Here is a 22081-nt window from a genome sequence, read left to right as displayed (position 1 = left end):
TTTTTGTAGTGGTAATCAAAATGGTCCATTTGTAGCAGTTGACAGGAAGGTATGAGGAACAGTGTGTGTGTGTGGGGGCGGGGGAATAAACATGGGGAAATCATTTTACTTTGTGTAATGACCCATCCACTCCCAGTCTTTATTCAAGCCTAATTTAATGGTGTCCATTATGCAAATTAATTCCAATTCAGCAGTCTCTTGTTGGAGTCTGTTTCTGAAGTTTTTTTGTTGTAATATTGTGACTTTTAGGTCTGTAATCGAGTGATCGGGAGATTGAAGTGTTCTCCAACTGGTTTTTGAATGTTATAATTCTTGACGTCTGATTTATGTCCATTTACTATTTTACATAGAGACTGTCCAGTTTGGCCAATGTACATGGCAGTGGGACATTGTTGGCACATGATGGCATATATCACATTGGTAGATGTGCAGGTGATAGTGTGGCTGATGTGATTAGGCCCTATGCTGGGGACACAGGTACTCCTGTTCTTTTAGTCTAGGACAGGAAGTGAAGAAGACTAGTATATCATATTGTGCATAACAGATCTGCATTGCTTAGGCTCCTAACAAGTAAAACAGTTATAAAAGTTACGTAGCCAAATTATCTGTTAGTGTAAATTGCAACAGCTTTATGGAACTTTGCAAATTTACTCCACAAGAGAATTTGGACCACCATGTTGTATCACCTCTTATTATATGTAAAACTGCAAGTTATTCATGGATTTGAACAAGTACTTTAAAAAATGAAGCATTCCAGTAATATTTTTTTTGTTCTAGACATAAAAACTCCTTCCATTTCCAAATGGGATTTAAAAAAACCAAAAAACAAATCCGAAGCAGAAGTAAACGTCATATCCCGCTATTTTTCTAAATGATCTCCCAGGTTCTTTTTTCAGTTTGAAAATTCTTTTTTCTAGCACCCTCCAATTGAATTTGAACAGTATATTAACTTGCAAAAAAGAGCCAGTACTGCTGTTTTTGGAAAGTAACTGGTATACAAATAACATGTGCAGTCTTTGTAGCATCTGGAGTAATAGTTTATAGTGTGAAATTCGAAATCACTCCTGAACATATTGTCTACTGTGTGAAGATTCTCAACGTATTGCCACAGTACATGTAACCAAAATATGCCTCTGTTCCAGAAAACTTAAATTCTATATAGCACATAACTAGAACTCCAATTGTTAAATAGTTTAAAGGATCAGTAATATCATTGCATATAAATTAGTCTCTAAATCCATGATAAGCCTGTTCAGTGTTAAAAATGAATGCATCTAACTTACTTTTTAGCCTTTCCCTGCGTCATCAAAACTACACTCAAGATGTTACAAATAAAATTGTATCAGGGCCGCCCAGAGGATTCAGGGGGCCTGGGGTCTTCGGCAGCAGGGGGCCCCGGCCGCCGAATTGCCTCTGAAGACCCGGCACTTCGGCGGCGGGTCCCGAGACGGAAGGACCCCCTGCCGCAGGTCTTCAGGGCACTTCGGCGGAGGGTCCCGGAGCGGAAGGACCCCCTGCCGCCGAAGACCCAGAGCGGAAGAAGCTCCAGGGGCCCGAGCCGCATGAGAGTTTTCCGGGGCCCCCGGAGCGAGTGAAGGACCCACTCCAGGGCCCCCGAAAAACTCTCGTGGGGGCCCCTGCGGGGCCTGGGCAAATTGCTGCACTTGCCCCTCCCCTCTGGGCGGCCCTGAATTGTATTCCATAAAGATACATTTCAGTTTCTCATTTGTCTGTTCAACAATGGGAAATTTTAATTTTACTTACTACCATCTCTTGTGCCATCTTTATATTCTGTAGTGTCAATGTGCAGTTATCAAGTTCTTTAAAGTTTTGTCTACTGTGGGAAATTATTCTGGAAAAAGGGAGAGTGAATTTAAAGCGCTGTAGCTATTCTGAAATAATTCCCTCTGTGGACACTCTTATTCCAGAATAAGAACGCCTTTTCTGGGTTAGCTTAATCCATTATTAAACTAAACCAGAGAGAGGCCCAGATCCGCAAAGGTTTTTAGGTGCCTAATTCCCCATTGAAATTAATGGGAGTTAGGCACCTAAATACTTAAAAGCATTTGGGCTAAAGGCACTTCTACTCTGGAATAAGAGTGTCTACATGGGGAGCTATTGCACAATAGCTATTCCAGTCAATTTCCTCATGTAGATAAACTCTAAATTTTAGTAGTGTTATATACAATTGCAACAATCTTTAATTTGTCCAGGAGCACTATTTTTATCTACCTAACTCTATTTTTGCTGCTAACATTACAAAGCCAAGTTAAGATGTAATGCAAGAATATGGTTAGTGTACTGTTCAGGACTCTATTTAGCCAACTTTATCTGTACGAACTGAAAAACAGGTTACTTCTTCATTGGGGTCTGATCCAACTGCCCTGTTATCAATATGAGTTTTCCATTGACTTCTGTGAGTGTTAGTGTGGGTTGTTAGTATACTGTTGTGTAGGGGTTTTTTTCACCCACTTCGCTGCCAGGCAGGCTTTGACTTCCTTCCGTTTGCAAAGATGGAGTTTCAGAACCAGGCAGGGTCAAAGTAGGTCATTCCAGTTTTGCTGGGAACAAGTTGTTACCATAGCCTATTGCAAGGGCGGACACCCATCAAACACTAATTATGTTAACTGATACTCATTTAGAGGCTATTTGATCAGTTGAGCAACACACAGTTAAGCTGGTCATAAAATGCTGAGTATACTTGGACAGCTTTGAAACCAAAGAAAAATTGACTTAGTTTCTTTTTCCGCTTGTTTCTTCCTGCTTGTTACCTGTATATCATTCATCTGAAATGAGTGGTGGCTGTCTGCTCAGTGGAAGATTGGGAATCTTGGTGCAGGACCCAGCTGACCAACCGAGCTTCCTTCAGTTCCATGGAACTCAGAGTCTGTCTGCACTGCAACTCCTTGCCATAGTAGACAGATACATACCAGCTCTGCTCAAGCATACTAAAAATAGCAATGTGAATGGTGTGGCACAAATGGTAGCACAGATTAGCCACACAAATAAAAGTCCATCCATTCTTGTGGGTCCATACTTGAGTGGCTAGCCCAACCCTCTGCCTGTGCCGCAACATCCACGCTTATTTTTAGGGCACTAGCTTGAGCAGAGCTTGCACATGTCTGTTTACCTGGGTTGGGAGGCAATCTCTGTGTTGCAGAGTACACATACCCTCAGAAAATCTGAATCAGAATTAGGCCCCATTGGTGCAGATTTTGAGTCTTCATGGCCAGCAGCCACAGAGCTGGGAATTTTGGGTGAATAGATCCATGAATCAGCTATTACTTTAGGCCTCCTCCCCCCTTCCTGCTCTCTTAAAGTAAATAGTGTAATGAAATGAAAAAACACTTACTGAGCCATTTGTAGATGAGATCCATTTACATGCCTGAGTAAACTTACTTGTGGGTAGGAACTGGAAATTAACTATATATTCCCATTGATGTGACAGGCAGATGCTTTGACCAATGATAATACAGATTTTGATTTATAGAGTTTTCTAATCAATCAATACAGGGCTGCATGAAGCAATCAGATGATCTGAATAATTAAATGGCCTTTTCAGGCACACAATGGGTCAGTTACTGTTCACTTTTACAGTGAGCATTTTTTTTTTGTCACAACACTCACAGAAGGAGTCAGGCACTTTGAAAACTTAAATATAAAGCATTGGTTTAAACATTTAGAATTCAGTTGAAATTCTGTGTGATTTCATCAATAATTGCCAGCCACTTCCTGAGCTTTGGGTTTATTTTGTTGACGATTTGAAAAGGCATAAATAGTAGTCTCAACTCCAGTTGCAAGGGAAACAATACTTGTGGAAATAAAATACCTCCTTATAACATGCCTAAAATAAGAAACCTACATTCAAAGTGTCTCTTATTTTTCACCCACCTCTTTCCACATTACTATAGGAGCTTTGAGAATACTTTTTCCCCCTTCCCCCTGGGGCTGATGGCTGAAGTCAGGTTTCCTATAAAGCAGGACAGAATGCTATTCCTGGTTTTTGCATCTGAAATGGGCCTATAAAACTAGTTTATCAAAATTACAAACACTTGTAGATTAGAGAGACAAGAGTGGGGTAATATCTTTTATTGGACCAACTTCTGTTGGTGAGAGAGACAATCTCTCTTGGTGAGACAGAAGAAGAGCCCTGTAAGCTCACAAGCTTGTCTCTCTCACCAACAATTGGTCCAATAAAAGATATTACTTCACCCACCTTGTCTCTCTAATATCCTGGGACCAACACATTTACAACACTGCAAACACTTGAAAATGGTTATCATGTCTTTCTCCTCCATCCCCTATTAGTCATCACTTAGCCACGCTATACATATTTATCCCTTTTAATCTTGCTTCTTATCAATCCCTTTAGACTGTGTCTCCACCCCATCATTTGAATGAATCACCGAATTTCCTCCAAATTATGGAATGGAGGGAAATGATGGGTGAGAGAGACAAGGCTGTGAATGGCAAAATTGGGAGCCTTTGCAAGACCTGTTGAGTTACCCCTTGGCCAGGACAGCAACACTGGGCACCAATCATGATAAGGCAAGTCACATAGACTGTACTGAGGGGAGGTGCAGAAGTTCAGGAAAAACCATTGAAAACAATGTTTATTTGCTCATTTGGACTTCAGGTTTGTTTGTTTTTTTCAAGTATTTTGTACAAGTAATTGGAACCGGTAGTATTTATATTTAACAATTAGAAGAAGAGGGTTGCCATGGTCATCTCTAGAGTTGATCAAATAATAGTATTCACAAACAACTGATGATTTTCCCCATCAGCTATTGCATAACATTATTCACTAATATTTCCCCCCCTTCCAATCTAGCTCTATAAATGACTGAATAATCACCAAATATATGTTAGGGAATATTTTTGTCAATCAATTTATTATTATTATTATTTATTATTCAACCAGCTGTAGTTATTGCACAATATCCCTTCATTGATATACTGGCTTGGTGAAAGTTAACTGCTATTGCGAATTATTAGACATGGGTATGAGCCAAAATCCTGGCTCTTAACTCCCCCAAACATGTAGGGTATTCCAGATCTGAATATCATGGCTTTAGTCTCTTGTTTATTATTTCTGTAGCACCAGAGGCGTGCACAGTAGTTTATGAAACACACAGCTGGACAAAGTCGCTGGCCTGGAGAGCTTACAGTGGGGGATAGATGCACTACAGAAAGTAAGGCTGGCAGAATAGCAGTTGATCAGCAATGGGAGTCCAGAGAAAGAAGCGGGTTTAAAGGTGAGATATAAAGGAAGAGTGGGAGGATATGTGACATATGGGAAACAGAAGGCTGTTTCCAGCCTGGCGGGCAGGCAGCATGCAAAAAAAAATCTATTATTTATAACATACAAATAGAAATACACAAATACAGTTGGGGAGGGGGGCAGATGAATACACAGCCTTGAAAGATATTTAACTGGCTTGAGGAAAAAGAGCAACTCTGGAAACTTCATTCAGGCTTGACTGAATTCCATTTCCATTGTGGAGCACCAAGCTTCGTAAGTGCCATTGTGTTTCAAGGTCTGGCTTGTTAACATTTCCAAAAAGTGTGTTTCAATGGCACATTTTCTCCATAAGTAATGACAACAAACACTATTGATTTTATTTATCTGATATGACTGAAAACTTCTGATTAACGAGGGCTAACAATTCAGAGCCCTTGATAAGACAGCCTTCCTTTTCCAAGCCATTTGATTATGACCCTAGAAAGGCTCTGGAATGCTTGTGTTTTTAATTAATAAACAACCTGGCTTCCTATCAAAGCTGAAGCCTCACACTATATCAGCAGCTGTTGGAGCTGCAGGGCTCCTGGCAAAGAGGAAAGACAGCACAGGAAAGGAAGTGACTCTGTGTGAGACCAGAAAGGCACAAGTGTAAAGGACAGCATAGGGAATTTGTAATGAGTTTTGGAGCTTTTCATCAGTAGGTTAGGGGTTCAAATCAGGACCCAGGTTGTTACTGAAAATCATTAGTCAGTACCATCTGACAGTTGTAACGTGTCCTGTATGAAATGGTTTGGTGGTATCAATCTAGCTTTTAAATAATTGGTGTCCACACCACAGCACTCTTACTCACAGCTGGCACTGTTGTTGGCCGTCAGTAGTAAGTAAGCCTTTTAGAATGGCCCTGGAGATGGAGCAAATTGGCAGAGCTCTGTAGGGAGCCTTACATGGTAGCTACCCATGCAGTACATATGGGAAATTTCAGTCTTTGTGGCAAAGTAATTTTTTTTCTGAGGTCAGTTTGCAGGAGATATAGGAGTTACTGAATGGCTAAGAAAGATGAGGGCATGGAGTGGCTAGGATGTTTTTTCAGAGAAGATGCAGGGACAGACAATACTGTAGACAGAGAATTGGTATTGGCATCACCCTGGGATCTTACGGATTGTACAGCAGGTACAAAATGATGAGCAGGGAGAAGTGGGCAGTGCACTTAGATGCTAGAGGAAGTGCAGCACAAACAACTAGCAGTGCCTTTGGCCAATGCACTGGTTAGGTTGAGAGGACACTTTGTTTACCCAGTCCTTTGGGAATGCACAAAATATATTAAAAAATACATGTTTAGTACATCGGGAACATCAAGGTGAGATCAAGTGTACTTTAGGATGAAAGAAGAAAGCTAATGTTGCACAAGCCGAAGGCTGTGATAGATGCTATTTGAGATTCAGCTGTTCTATATTTTAGGGAATATAACTGGAAAGAAACATTCTGAACAAGGCTGCACAGTATGCAGAGATCTGGGTACCATCTGCAATGTGCACATATTTGGTGAGACTTCAATTCAGCCAGAAGTTGGCCATAGACCCAGCTAAGCCATATGAGAGAGCGTAAACATGAATGTGGTAAGAGCTAATGATGTGACCTAGCTTTGTTCCCTTTGGCACGTGTTGAGCTAATGTTTTTCCCTTCTCCAAAACCATTGCAGTATAGGACAAGGTGCGTAGCTGGCAAGTTAGCAAGCTCAGGCGTAAATGTTCAGGGTGTGGATGTTTACAACTTGTTGCCAGAAGCTTCAAGTAGCCATCTAGGTCAAAGATCCAGGTTCCCTTCAATGGAAGCCAGAAATTCAGCCACAGCCGATCATGATAATAATAATAATAGAAAATCTTATCTTTTATTTATTGTATTTATTTATAGAGCATCTATCACTGTATCAGTTAGGGGGATGTAAAGATGTATATCTATATCTAACCTTTCAAAACAGCCATGAAAATTCAGAAGGCCAGGCAAAAATCTGTTCACCTACCTACCTATTCCAAAGTGATGGTAATGAATAAAGTAATTTTATTTTACTCACCTGTCTAAAAATAAGTTCTTACCCCACTAAAGTGGGTGAGTAGAATTGAGGCTAGAGTTAGGGACAGGACTTGGAAGCTCTGGGTTCTATTCTCAGTTCTGTCAATGACTTGCTGGGTGACCTTGGTCAAGTCACTTCCTAACTCCACGCCTCAATTTCCCCATCTGTGCAATGGGGCTAGTGTTACTGACCTCATTTGTGAAGCGCTCTGAGATCTATGGATGAAAAGTGCTATATAGCAGCTAGGTATTATTAGTAGTATAGAAATGCCTAAAGATTGACTCCCGTTGCCACAGGGAAGGTGTGGAATTCAGACTGGAGGAAGGGGGTTCACATTATTAAAAAGCTTGGGAATCACTGCTCTATACCACTATGGGAATGGCATACCTGGCTTCGCAGTCATATAAAACCTTTGCTTCTAACCCCATTGGATTGCAGGATATCATAAAGTGTTTATTTATCCTTCGGTCTTGCATTCCTTTTTTTTTTTGCACTGAATACAGCAAGTGCTGGATCTCAGACCAGTGTCATTTACAATTGTCGATCCTCCAGTGGAATCCTCATCATCGGAGATTTTTAAGAATAGGTTAGACAAAGACCTGTCAGGAATGGTCTAGGAATATGTGGTCCTGCCTCAGCACAGGGGGCTTGAGGTCCTGTCCCTTCCAGTCCTACATTTCTATGACTCTATGATGGTTTCTTGTGACAGAGTTCTGAGAACCAGAAATTGGACCAGCACTCCGGTCACTGTACATCTAATTACCCTCCCCCCCCAGGAGGAAAGGAATGACTAGTTACTGGATCAGCCTGGACTGGGGAGAGCTAAGGGATTAATGAGTTTGTTAACTGCAAGAGTAGCAGCAGAGAACAGGAAGGAAAGGCAAATCTCAATCTCTTCTTTCTTATGATTGTATGACACTAAATAAGAATTGCTGCATGGGACTGTGACACAGTGGAAGAGGATGAAACACAAATAAAGTACATAGGAGTGATCACAGAGTGGAGGGCCACAGAGCCATTTACAGGAGAAGACAGGAGTGGTGGGCTGTGCTGTCACTTCCTGCAATGTAATTCCCAGAAATTTGCCTACTACCTTGGGCAGCTTTATTATTTTGAGCATTTCTATTTGTAGTAATGTGTGTTGCAGAATAATAATCCTTTGCACTCATATAGCATCTTCCATGAGAGGATCGCAAGATGCTTTGCAGAGGTTAATGAATTTCTCTTGGCAAAAGAAGTAGGTAAGTATTCTCCCAGGTTCACAGATGGGGAAACCGATGCATAGAGAAGCAGAATCCGGATCAAGGTCACACACGGCCAGTCTCTTGGCAACTATTAAAAGAATTCAATAATCATAATGCCTACTCCCATGCCTTAACCACAAGATACCATGAGAAACACAGCAACTCAAGTGTAAGTGCTGCAGGGCAGAGGCCATGTTTTCCCATATATCTGTACAGCGAAGGGAGCCTTGTGTGCCTCATGTCAGCCTCTGGATGCTCCCCAAAACACATATAATAATAACGTTTTAACAAACCATGGGGCAGATCCGCAGCAGGTGTAAATCAGCAGCGCTCAGTGGCAGTCATTGAAGCGCCACTGAAATCAATGGCGCGACTCCAATTTCCCCCAACAGAGGATCTGGCCCCAAAGTGAATTATTCAGCCACTGGACAGCCCATGGGGTGAATTTCAATACTTCTCATTCAGCCGCGCTTTGAAGTTGCTTCTAACACACCTTGACCGTCGGCCAGCAGCAAATCGGTCCGCGTTTCGGCCGAACCAAGGCCCTTCTCGGGGCGGCGTGTTGTGTAAACAAAGCTGCAGCCCTTCCCTTTGCAGGGATCGGGTGCCCCTGGGTTCACGGGAAGCCTGAAAGGCGCAGGGCGTGGGAGCCGCCTGCCCGCGTTCCCGTTCTGTCCTGCCGCGCCGGGTTGCGACAGCCCCGCCCGGCTGCCCCACTGCACGTTGTGTAAACACAGCGCGGCGCTGGCAGAACAACGCCCGCCCCGGGGAAAGGGGAACCGAGCGGGTGTTGTTTAGCGGCCGGAGAGTCTGAACAGCAAGACCCCTGCCCCTTAGAATGGTGCCGCTGTCCAGTCTCCCGCCAAACAGCCCAGCGCCGGAGGAGATCTGTGTATCCACAGACACCAGAGGGTTAAAGCTGGAGGGGGGAGACCAGAGAGGAAAAGCCCCTGGAACTCTATGTCGATGTAGCATCCATCGATATCTGTTCATCAATAGCCATCGAGATCTTCAGGGCAGCTCCGGTTTTGCCTTACTGCCCCCTCACCCGGGGCTGTGGTGACCTGAGTGAACGCACTTTGGGAAACATCATAATCTTTGAAGTGAACAGTGTCCCCTCTGAAAACGAGCCTTTTGGTGACCTGGGCATAGTGTTTTTTTGTAGAGTTAGGTGGGGGAATCTAGCCAGGGGCAACACACCTTTAAAAGTATTTACCATGCAAGTGAAAGTAAAGTGTGTTTCCGTGAGTACCAAAATCCCCTGTGGCTTTTTGTTGAGTGTTGTCCCCAGGACAGGTGGTATAAAAACAGCAGAAAAGTTGTCATCAAAGTTTAACCTGTTCCCCTCAGGTTGAGCGGTTCTCAGACTTATTTTAGGTCCTGCAGATTAAAAACAATGTAATGTGTTTGTTTTGTAACATTTTTTATTTTCTCTGCTGTGCCCTCCCTGTATTGGCTGTATATATTTGCGCTTCCTCTAGCGTTTTTATACACACTGAGCACTTTTTTAGGCGGGTGTCTTCCAAGCCAAATGAGGGTGTTTCCAATTCTTATGGGAGTTCCCCCTTCCTCCATGCTCAGCAGCTGGGCAGTCCGCTGCTCGGAACAATAGAGAGGAACATCAACAGCCTTAGTAAAGCTTAATTGATAGATGTACATTAACTCTAGAACTGTGTGACGCCAATAGCTGCCCAAATACAGGACAGCTGTTTGTGTTTTCTTGGTGTGCCAGTTACACAGGTTTAGACATAGTGTGCACTTAAAATTTAGGCATTTTGGCCCAGGTCCACCATAGTACTTAAGCTCCAACTTCCAATGCATTCAGTGGAAGTTTGTAGCCTAAATACTTTTGGGGATCTGGGCCTTTATTGACAGTGGACCTGAAAAAGACTAGAACTGTAGTTAATGTCTCATAGAACATTCACAAAAATCACACATTTACAAAAAGTAACCTGCCTCTGTGTAAACAAGTATTTGAGTAACAGGGACACCCAGAGAATGTGTGTATATGTATATACCTTTGAAATGTAGAGATGAATCATTGTTCCTAAAATGTTAAAATGAAAAATTGGGAATAAATTAGCCAGACAGAAGGTTTTAATTAATTATATACAGAACCTATATATATATGATACCTACCTACTAGTGGTGAAATATTGGCTCCATTGAAGTCAAGGGCAAAACTGCTATTCACTTCGCTAGGTCCAGGATTTCATCCAATTGAAAGCATATAGATACAATCAAATTTTCAAAAGCATCCAAGATACCTAAATAAGTGGTCAGATTTTCAAACAAGCTCATTTGCAAGAAACACTTTCATTTTCAATATCTGCATTAGAATTTCTTTTCACAAGACTCGGGGTATTAACTCTTGTATCCTGGCCAAAATTCCAACCTAGAAAGAATGTATCATCTAAATTCCGCTTTTGGTTTCGTTTGTATCAGGTATCCTTTGGTGTAGTGTTGCTGTGTTCTATTAAAACAATCACTTTGTTAAAGACCTTGGGAATCATCTGGATGGAAGAGATTGTATACAATTTAGACAATCATACCATCTCAGGGAAAACCCAGAGTACAATAATCAGAAACAATTAGGAACAAGACATCAAAGGGTCTCAGTGGGAATCCCAAGAGGAAAAATACAGCTTATGTTTGTTTTGATGTTGTCTTACATAAAGTTAAAGATGTGGGGTGTGTTCTAGGTCACCACCTCAAGAGGTGTGCACTTAAGACAACACAATCACAGACTCCAAGACTTCTCTGTGGTTTATTTTGGTTGTAGGGCCGTGAAGATAAGACACATAACTGTACCACATACACGATGGTGCTATCCATCTGATAAATTGCACTAACCATGCACCTTTGACCACCTTGCCTACACTCTGTCTGCTAATCTATTTCCACCAAGACTACTCCTAGCATTCCAAACCCTTGAGAAGCTTTAAAAAAACACTCTCAAAAATGTTTTTCTTTCTCCAAATGTGGGATTCTCCCCCCAGATCATTCTGGTCTGAGGCACAGGATGGGTAACTTTCATTCCTGAATTAGTGACAAGTTTGGAGGGCCAATATCTTGTGACCCTTCAGGGCTAAGTATGCGGGATTTATCCCATTGGGAATCTGAGAATCCCCTTCCTTTCCAATGGACACATTTATTTATAATTCTGATAGCTCACAATCCATTGATCCTTTAATTTGTAATATTGTTTTAGATAAGAGTAATTCTAGGTAATTTTTAGAAGCTTTTACTGTGTTTTAGGCCTTGGCTATATTGGGGAAATGCAGCATGTTATAAAAGGATTTAAACTTGATTGTTTAAAAATGTGTTAGCTGATTATGACTAATCCACCTTTGCCACCACCGGCTAAATAATTGTTTAACATCACTTATTAGAATCTACACAAGCTGCTAAATCATGTTTGGTTAACTAATATGTTTTAAACAATATGTTTGCTAATATAATACATTTTCCCAATACTGTAGAGCGTTTCAAGGAAGTGGAACCCATCCCTGCACTCTACTAGGCATGGAGCATTAGCCAGGAATCTTGCTCTTGCAAGAGGCCTTTTAATTTTTCAGATATGATCTTAGCTTAGCAGCTACAATGCTTTCCCCTCTGGAAGGCCTACACAGCTGATTTCAAGATTCTAAAGAAGTATGAGTAAGAGAGTAGTACAGTGGTGGTGGAGGGATACAAGGTATTATACCAGTAGATTTTTAGAGTTTTGGTAGCAGATGGGAACAGATCCTCAAAGGTATTTAGGCTCCACCTAACTTCTAGTGATTTCAGTGGAAGTTAGGAGCCTAAATAACTTTGAGGATCTGGGCCATTGTATTTAAAATTGTTTTCCTGTAATAAGATTTCTTACATGGTGGTGACTCCATCATGGTGTGGTATAAGGATGTTCTAGACAGTTGTTTGGTATGGGCTACATAACTCTCTTGTGGCCTTGACCCTTATGAGTAATGCACTCATCCTAAGAAGATGCAAGCTAGAAAACCTTTACACTGCCCCATTAGGTTCCTACTTTCTCTTCTTTTCCAAGTTCTGATAGTGCTTGTGTACACAACAACAAAAATGAAACACACATAGGGTGACCAGATGTCCCGATTTTATAGGGACAGTCCTGATTTTTGGGTCTTTTTCTTATATAGGCTCCTATTACCCCCCACTCCCTGTCCCAATTTTTCACACTTGCTGTCTGGTCACCCTAAACACACACCTTGCAGCTAATGGATCTAATTGAAAATGAAAGAAAAACAGCATGAAGACAGCGTAGCTTCTACTTTCCAGCTCCCCATCCGCCCCAGCTATTCTACTTTGGACAATGCATTCAGGAGGGGGATTGAAACATGGGTCTCCTACAGGGCTGCCCTAACAACCAGACTCCAGAGTTATTTGCACGCTATCTCTTTCTGGCCCAAAGACTGCTTCACTATGGAGAAATTCTTTGTGAGAAATAGTCATTGGGCCGGAGAGAGAGAGAGAGAGAGAGAGAGAGAGAATCCCTCTGAAGTCTGGTGGTTAGGGCATCCACAAGGGACATCCAGGGTCCAGTTCCCCTCCTCCAGTCACTCTTGTGTTATTTATTCACAGTGGAACAGCTTCATCAGGAGAGACTGTCCCCACGTCAGCATATCCCATAACCCAGCAGTGAGAGCATCCTCCCGAGGGGTGGGAGACCCTGTGTTCAAATCTTTTCTCCCCTTCTAGCAGAGAGAAGGGAATTGAACCACCTCTCAGACAAGTGCTGCCACATCTCAGACAAGTGCTCTAACCACTGGGACAAAAACTATAAGGTCAGCAGTGCACCCGCCACCCCTCGGCTGCCAGATTTTGAACAGCACCCGATCTGGTAGATGGTCTCTGAGCACGCCTGTCAGATTGGGCCCTACTTAGACAGCCGAGTGCCTGTCTTCTCTGTTTGTGACTTGCTGTGGGACTTGGGCAGGAAATAGGCATCTGGATGCTTAGAGTGAGGCAGCAGTGCCTCTGCCCAGAGACAGAAGCTTACAGGGAGAAACGTACAGAGGCAGAAATCTACAGGGCTCAACAGAAGTCTTGTGACTCACCCTGGAGCTGAAAACTGGGACTCTAGGTGCCTAAACCCAAGATTAGGTTGCCTGAGTCTAGGGTTTAGGTACCTCGGTACCTTGGTGGATCAGAGCTGAAGTGTTTTGAAACTATGTCATAATACTTAATTTTGAAATATTTCATCAACAATTTCATGAAAAAGGTGAACAAAGGGAAAACATTCCCCCCCAACCCCTCTATAATTATCTTTAACCTGCTCTAATTTTAAGGCAGTTAGGACAAGATTTTCATATTTGCTAAAGCTAGATGCTGAAATAAATGGCCTGCTTTTCTGATTGGATGAGGATCTTGCAGCTCCTGTTAAAATCAATGAAAACTACAGTTGCTCAGTGCCTCTGGAAATCTGGGTGGCTAAATATAGATTAAGATGCCTGACATTCAGCACCCACTCTTGAAAAATTTGGCTTGACTGCCTTAAAATGTAGCATTAAAATGACATGCTGTTCTCCCACCAGTCATCTGCTTTCCCAAATTTGAAAATGATCTTTTAATTAATTAAAGTTCCCTGCTTCCTAAAGGTAGTGAGGGCCTAATTCACTAATATTGTAAAGTGCTTTGAGAGTCTCAGATGAAGGGAGCCAGAGAGATGCAAAGTGCATTAGCATTGGTATTGTGCAACAGTCTCCCTTTTGAAACTGTGGGATGCATGTGATCCTGACGTTGTTTTGGGAGGTGTTCCTTTACCTTGATAGTATGTTTTCCTGCAGTACCAAATATGGTCATGAGGAAATACCTGTCTTTCTCCTTATAAGGGTAGGGAGCCACTTTCCGGGTTCACTGTTAGTTTTATTGCTAGTAGTAGTTAAACAGCTCTGCTTAGCCTCTTGCCTAAAAAGGCAGTTCCTGAACTCTCTAATCTCCAGGAGTAGAATTCCACAGAACGTACAACCCTCTAAGGTCAGTCATTTACTTACAAGGATGGCAATAATTCTGGATCTTACCATCACTTTCCAAGGAAGCCAGTCAGTTTACACGGACGGTCTTAGTGATCCTCTACTGTAGTGATTAAGCAATCAGTGAACAAAGTGAAGGTGCGGGGCCCCATCCTGCAAGCTGCTTCATGCTGCTATTTCCTCCACCAGCACAGATCCCCATAGGACCCTGAACAGCCACAGGGGTGCACCCAGGTGGAGCAGCTGCCAGGTTGAGAGGCCTTAATTTGAAAAGCCCCTTGGTGCGTCCCAGCTCAAAGGATCTCATATAAATGTAAGGAATATTTTAGCTATTAATGGTTTTTCAACGTTTTTGAAGAAATCCTCGTTTCTGAATATTCACTTGCCTCTTTCCCAGCCACTCACGTTCTTTTTTAGGGCCAGATTCTGTCACCCTTACTCAAGAGCAGCAGTGTCTTTCCATTGATTTCCCTAAGCCTAAACTTGACAATTCTGGGAGGGATTTTCAAAAGCACATCTGGTTTAGCCTACACACAGCTTTTATATCAGTGTAACTGTGCCACTTAGGGATGTGGTACAACCCCTAGTGTAGATGGTTATACCAGTATAAAATTGCTTATACTGGTATAGCTTATTCCCCTTCCCTTACCAGAATAATCTGTACTGGTATAATCATATTTTTACTGGTATAACTGCATCCACACTAAGGGATTTTACTGCTGTAATGCCACTATAGTTAAAGCAATACAACTTTTGCATGTAAACAAGGCTAATATGATTTAGGAGCACAAGTCCCACAGGAGAAGTTGTAGTCCTTAAGTCACTTAGGAGCTTTTGAAAATTCCACTCCCTAACACAAACCTTCGCTAGCTCCCCTCCCCCATATTAATTCTCTGTGTTTTCCTATCAACACCTCTATTTGATTTCAGTGGGATCAGCTGTGGAATAAGGTAAATAAAGGTATTGAAATCTGGCCCTTACTGTTTAAGGGGCAAACAGATTCAACTACCTTTTTTGTGATAACACACGATAAGGCAGGCTCCACAACAGATCAGTTTAACAGGCTTGTATTGTGAAAACAATGCATATGCACATAGTCTTTGAAGTATTTATTTGTAAATGGGACTTTTATGGAAAGTGGTACTACAAAAGGCTAGAAAGCTTTTACCGAATTGCTCGCCTGACTGGCTCTGGTGCATGTCTGGTCTTGAGTTATATGAAACTAAATTTTTTTGAAAGTGGAAAAAATAGTTTACTTATTTGGATTTAAATAAGTAACATAAAAGAGCGCTTATCCTGGGCTCCAGGTGCCCAGGCCATTAATTAAACTATACAATGCAAAACTATTACAAAATCTGTATTTCTAGAACCTGAGATCAACAGTCACTGGTGGTATTTTTGTTTTGGCAGAGTTTTTTACATGGTAGGAATTGGAACTGATAGAATTAATAATGGGGAAACATTTATTATTGGTTGAGTTCTGGTAACCTATAGAGCATATTCACTGATATTTCCACAGGAGTTGTTTCATTAAGTGAAAGTCCCTCCTTCTGAATACATAAAACATCCCATCTAGCCCTGAAGAGAATTATCCTATAAGGAATATTAGCAGAAATGGATAATAAACATTAAGGCTAAGATTTACTTAAGCGACTAGTGATTATTAGTGCCTCAATTTTTGGGTGTCCAAATTTAGTCACCTTAAAAAGGTCTGATCTTTAGTAAGCAGGGGTCAGCCTTGTGTCTATGGTCAAAATGTTGAGGTCCTTGGGGAGTGCTTACGGTCACCTCAGGTGGCTCCCTGCAAGCGGTTCCCTGTCCCTGCTGTTGCTGGCAGAAGTTGTTCCAGGCGGCTGTGCTGTAACAAGGGAGAAAGAGCCACCCTCACTTCCTTGTGCTACCACACGAGTCGGGCCATAATCTGACCCAATGATAGTAAGAAGAAAAACAGAGCAGTAAAGTGGTTTGGAGATTCTTTTATTAGTGTCAGAAACCCCAATTCTAACACAACATGCTACATGAGGCCAGGGTTCTCTTTTAAAGAGCAACCCCGTATGCTGTAGGTGGGAGAGACATGTAGAATTTAATCACAAAGTGTTTATGAATCACAACAAGGGGATTCAGTGGTTACATTGTTGAGAACAATCCAGTTTCTTGCCCCCCCAATGGCTGATGTTCCCATTGGGCAGAATCCAGGAAGAGATTATGGAGTTGGCCCTGCTTGTTCATAAGAACGTGCTAGTTACATTGACAAAGAAAGTCTACCTGTATTATAATGCCCCATCTACACTAGGCAAATGATCTGTTGCTGACCACAGTTGTCACCACTGGTTTCCCCTCAACACACATCATATAATATAAAAAAATGCAATTCAACCAGGCCTCTACAGTGCTTCTTGTAACAACATTAGAAATGGCATTGTGCCATCTACACTAGTAGCTTAATTATTGTAAACACCACTTGAGGGGAGGCCAAGGGACATGGGTGCAGCTGGAGTTGGGGTGAATGATGGAGACTTGTCCTCACGCCAACATTGCTTCCTCACTGTGCAATGGTGTTTTCCTCCATATTCTGGTGAAGGGGAGGCAGAGATCTCTACTACGGCTCGCTGGCTGGTGATTAGATTACTTTGAGGTCTCCTGACTGAACCATGATGGGGAATCCTGGTGTCAGAATCCCCAAGGTTTCTGATGATGTGGCTCACCAAGAATATATTTCTTGTAAGCCCCTATTCCCCAGCTAGTAACCCAGCCTCTTGGTCATGGAGCAGGAGATTGGCAGTACAATCTAAGTCAGGGGTGGGCAAACTTTTTGGCCTGAGGGTCACATCAGGGTTCTTCCCTACCCAGGTGTAGTGTATTAAATTGTTCCCTGTAGGAATGTGCTACTTATGGTGTATTACTTATGGCTGCCAGTCCTGAGGCTCTGAGCGGCATGGTAAGGGGGCAGGGAGCAGAGGGGTTGGATAAAGGCAGGGAGTCCCAGGGGGCAGTCAGGGGATGGGGAACAGAGGGGTTTGGATAAGTGTGGGAGTCTGGGGGGGCCTGTCAGGGAGCAGGGGTGTGGATAGGGGTTGGGGCAGTCAGGGGACAGGGAACTGGGAGTGTGTGGTTGGATAGGGTGGGGTCCCAGGGGGGTGGTTAGGGGCAGGGGTCCTGGGAGGGGGCAGTCGGGGACAAGGAGCAGGGGGGGCTGGATGGGTCAGCGGTTCTGAGGGGGGCAGTCAGGGGGCAGGAAGTGGGAGGGGGCAGATACGGGGTGGGAGCCAGGCTGCTTGGGGAGGCACAGCCTTCCCTACCCGGGAATGTGCTACTTACGGTGTACTACTTACAGCTGCCAGTCCTGGTGCTCCGTAAATAGCACATTCCCACGGGGAGCAATTTAATACATTACACCCTGGCAGCTCTCGCACAGCAAACTGAGGCTACAGGGGAGGGGGAACAGCAGAGGAGGGGCCGGGGGCTAGCCTCCCCCACTGGATGTGGCCCGCGGGCCATAGTTTGCCCACCTCTGATCTAAGTATTTGCCACCACTCGTCTTCTTCCAGACGGCAAGAGCCTAGAGACAGAGCTCACAGCTTTCTCCACCCAGGAGGCCAATGTTACTTCAGATGATTCCCTCACCTGTCCACTCCAACTACTAAAAGACAGGTAAAGCTTGGTAAGGGGCAGGGGTACTTTAAGAAGGGAGTCACATGTGGCATTGGGGAAGGTGGGAGGGAATGCTGATGGAGGAATGTTTTGCTTCCAGGTCCTGGGCCAGACGGAACTGGTTCTTTCAGAGCAGATGAGATTGATCTAGTATTACTTGCCTGGGCTGGTAAGTATATAAAGGAGAGGAAGCAGAGGCTTCTACTCAAGGTGAATCAAAGGGATAAAGCCAGGGCATAATGAGAACCCCTCAGAAGGTGCCCTTCTCTTAGGGATCTAGGACATCTTGCATGTTTGTCCTTCATGAACATCTAATTGCCATAAGGCACACACACCTTTAATCCCTATATATTTAAACTAGATCTGCCATGATAAAATCAGAATTGCACAATAGGGTGGACTAAACTACCTGCCTAAACACAAAAATCCCTACAAAACCTATTTTTAATTTTTATATTAACTATAAACTACAAATTATCTAGCCAGCAAATTCATAGGAAAAAGAGGAGTGGCATGCTTCTCCTGCCTGGTCAGTTTAATCCTTTCTAATATCCCCAGTAACTGCAAAGACGAGGAAAGTGCTCAGATAGAAGAGCTGATCCACTGAAAGCTGTACCCTGGAAATGAACTCCACTAATCAACTGTTCATGACTTCAACAGATGTTTCTGGTTTTCAGACAATTGGAACCTCATGCTCCTTTCTGCTTTCTTGCTCTGTTTTTTTCTTTTTCCTACCAGGAGCAAATGCCACTACACATCTGAAGCTTCAGAACTTGCCATGTGATATGGGAGACAAATGAAGCCAGTCAGCAATGTCAAGGTTTGAAGTGGTGGTCCATTGAAAGCAGTGGGTCTTACAAGCCTGAGAAGTAGCACGTAAAGCGACTATGCTGTGGTTTTGTTGCAGATGCCAGTACTCTTGTGTGAAGTTTTGAAGCGTCAGATGAACTTGGATCAAAACTTCTTCTTTTCAAAGGCTGAATCATTTTAGGATGTGGAGCTAAAGTTAAATGATATTTTTGAGGATATGAGTATTATACTATGCAAACCACAGACACAGGATAAGAATTGTTTACACAATATTATTATACAGTTACATATCTATTGAGATAGGTCTCAGTCATGATTTTTCAGAGGCTGCAGAAATATAAAGGCAAAGGAAATGTTTTACTTTGATTTATTTAGTTTTTTAAATTTGGATTGTCCCTTACAGTTTCTTCTTATTGATGAGTGACTGATGGATACCTGATCAACCAATATTGCAAGAAAATCTGGGCAGGAAGAATGAAATGTAACCTCCCCAAAAGGATGTGGTACAATCTCATGCCACCAAAATCAAAACCAGAAAGTGGAAATGAAACACCTGTTGTAGGAGTACAATGAAGCAATGTAAACCTTGTAGCCACTGGAGACATATTTCTCTGGGAATGTACCAGTCATTTGCAAACTATCTTTCTGTTAGCAATGAGCAATTCCCCAAATACTCTCCCCTGCCCACAACTGACACACACTCACTTGAAGCAGGAGCCATAGTTTATCAGGGTTGAATGGGCCAGACCAGGAAGTTTATCAGTATTCACAACTCAATAGGCAAACACCGGGGGAGTCTCACAACCAAATGTGGGACTTCATAACTACTGCTTGTTGTTTCAGACATCCCAAAGAGAGTATATTAACCCACTGCTGTGGCTGGGCTTGTTTGCTGTGATAAAGGCAAGTACAAAAAGCAGACTGAGTTGGAAATGGTTTCATGGGGTGGATGGTGAGAAAAATGAACTGACTTCCTCTCCTGGCAGTCTTAGAATATTAGGTGATGTTACCAAAGGCTGAGCAATGCCAACAGCACTGTAGGAAGAGGGCATTCCAGCCCAATGTATGATTTCTACAGTGCCCAGCTACACTGCTATCCTTAAAGTGTGTCAGTATTTCTGCTGTAAATTCACAGGGCCAGAACCTCAGCTGGTGTAAATTAGAGCAGGGTGAAGATCTGGCCCAGAGTGTGTGCTGTACAGTTTCCTTACAGAAGGCCTTTTCACAGCTGCAGCCAAGCTGCTGGAATGCCCTCTTCTTTGAGCTTTGCACTCCTCACTCCTCTGGGGCCAAATTTTGCCCCCTTGGTGCTGCTTGCATGTATTTGAGAGCAGAATTTGCCCTTTGATATTTTTAAAGAGAGAATGAAATTATTTCTTTTTCTAATTGTTTCTAATTAGATATTGTATGTGGGGTTTATGTTGTGCACTGCCCTTAAACACTGGCTGGGTGCCATATACAGTGGAGGGTTACCCACTAGGCCAACTGGGCCGTGCCCAAGGGCCCTGGCCAATTGGGGCCCCCAGAAAAATGGGCACCCTGTGCCCCAACCCACTCCGCCTGCCTGCCTGGCGCTCCTGCCAGAGAGCCAGGGAAGACCCAATGCTCTGACCCCACTCCCCAGCAGGAACAGCAGGTGGGCGGAGCAGAGCAAACCCCTGCACCATGACTCCATTTCCCTGGCAAGAGCAGCTTGGGGAGGGAGGGTGAATGGGGGTGGTGGACTGGAGGCAGAAGGTGGGGGCCACTTGCTCTGGTCCAGGGCCCCACAAAACAATAATCCTCCTCTGGACATATAGTGCAATCAATAACCCCTAACAATTCTTCTCTTGGGCAAATGGAACATCTTCAAGCCCAACCCAGTTTCCTCACCCTGCACTCACCAACTCAGCTCTCTAATTTGTCTCCGCCGCTTTTAAAGTTGGTGCCACCTTTAACCTTGAATTCCTTCTTCATCTGCCCACATCTGCAAATCTGTCTATTGCATCCCCCACAACACTGCCTGGGTGAATGCCACTGATTTCAAGGGAGCCAATGCCGCTTGCATGTCAGTGCTTCAGCATTGCCTCTACTAAACCTGCCACCCTTGCCTTCATCTCCTCTCACGTTCATTATTGCGATTCCCTTCTCCATAGGGTGACCAGACATCCCGATTTTGTCGGGACTGTCCCGATATTTACTTGTTTGTCCCGCATCCCGACCGATGTTCAGTCGGGATGCCAATTGTCCCGATATTTTGCACTCCGGTGCACAGGCAGAGGGGGCTCGTGCCACCAACTCAGCCCCGGCCCCGCCCCCTCCCTGTCCCATTGGATCCCTCCCCAAATCCCTGCCCTGGCCCCACCTCTTTCCCAAGCACGCCACATTCCTCCTACTCCCCCCTCCCTTCCAGGCTTGCGCAAATCAGCTGTATGGCGGCACAAGCGCTGGGAGGGAGGGGTGAGAAGCAGGACGCGGCAGCCTGCTCAGGGGAGGCGGAGGTGAGCTGATGCGGTGGGGGGCGGGGCGGGGAGCTGCCAGTGGGTGCTCAGCCCCCACCAATTTTTCCTATGCTCCGGGGCTCTTTTTCTTCCCCTCCGCCAGCAACCTCCCCCCCATCCAGGTCCCGATATTTCATGTCTCTCATCTGATCGCCCTACTTCTCCATAGCCTCCTAACGATGCGTGTCAATCTTCTGAACACCACTGCCTTCATTCTAGCCAATCAGAGATGCGGGCCTGCATCAACATGATCATCAACCTCAGCATCTGATTCAAAACTGACTTTCCTTTGTCAAGGTCATTTTGAATTCTAATCCTGTCCTTCAAAGTGCTTCAACCCCTCCCAGCTTGGTGTCATCCGCAAATTTTATAATGGAGTGGAGGGGATGCTTATAAAGGAGGACAGCAAGGTAGCAATCCTTTGAAGGACAGGATTAGAATTCAAAACAACTTTGATGAATTAGAGAATTGGTCTGAAACCAACAAGATGAAATTCAATAGAGACAAGTGCATAGTACTTACACTTTGGATGGGAAAAAAAATCAAATGGACAACTACAAAATGGGGACTAGCTGGCTAGGTGGTAATACTGCTGA

General features: G+C 43.6%; 1 long non-coding RNA gene across 1 annotated transcript in view; it reads left to right on the top strand.

Moving 5' to 3' along the window:
• The window catches only part of LOC120370013, a 40055-nt gene extending 20266 nt beyond the window's left edge, over nucleotides 1-19789 (top strand). Inside the window, exons 2-4 of the long non-coding RNA XR_005583562.1 lie at nucleotides 18093-18195; nucleotides 18296-18364; nucleotides 18934-19789. This is a non-coding gene — a long non-coding RNA (uncharacterized LOC120370013). The remainder of the gene's footprint in view (nucleotides 1-18092; nucleotides 18196-18295; nucleotides 18365-18933) is intronic.
• Nucleotides 19790-22081: the final 2292 nt, after the last annotated feature.

This window comes from Mauremys reevesii, linkage group 8 (genome assembly GCF_016161935.1).
Source record: "Mauremys reevesii isolate NIE-2019 linkage group 8, ASM1616193v1, whole genome shotgun sequence".
NCBI lineage: Eukaryota > Metazoa > Chordata > Testudines > Geoemydidae > Mauremys > Mauremys reevesii.
This window is presented reverse-complemented; position numbering and strand designations above follow the sequence as displayed.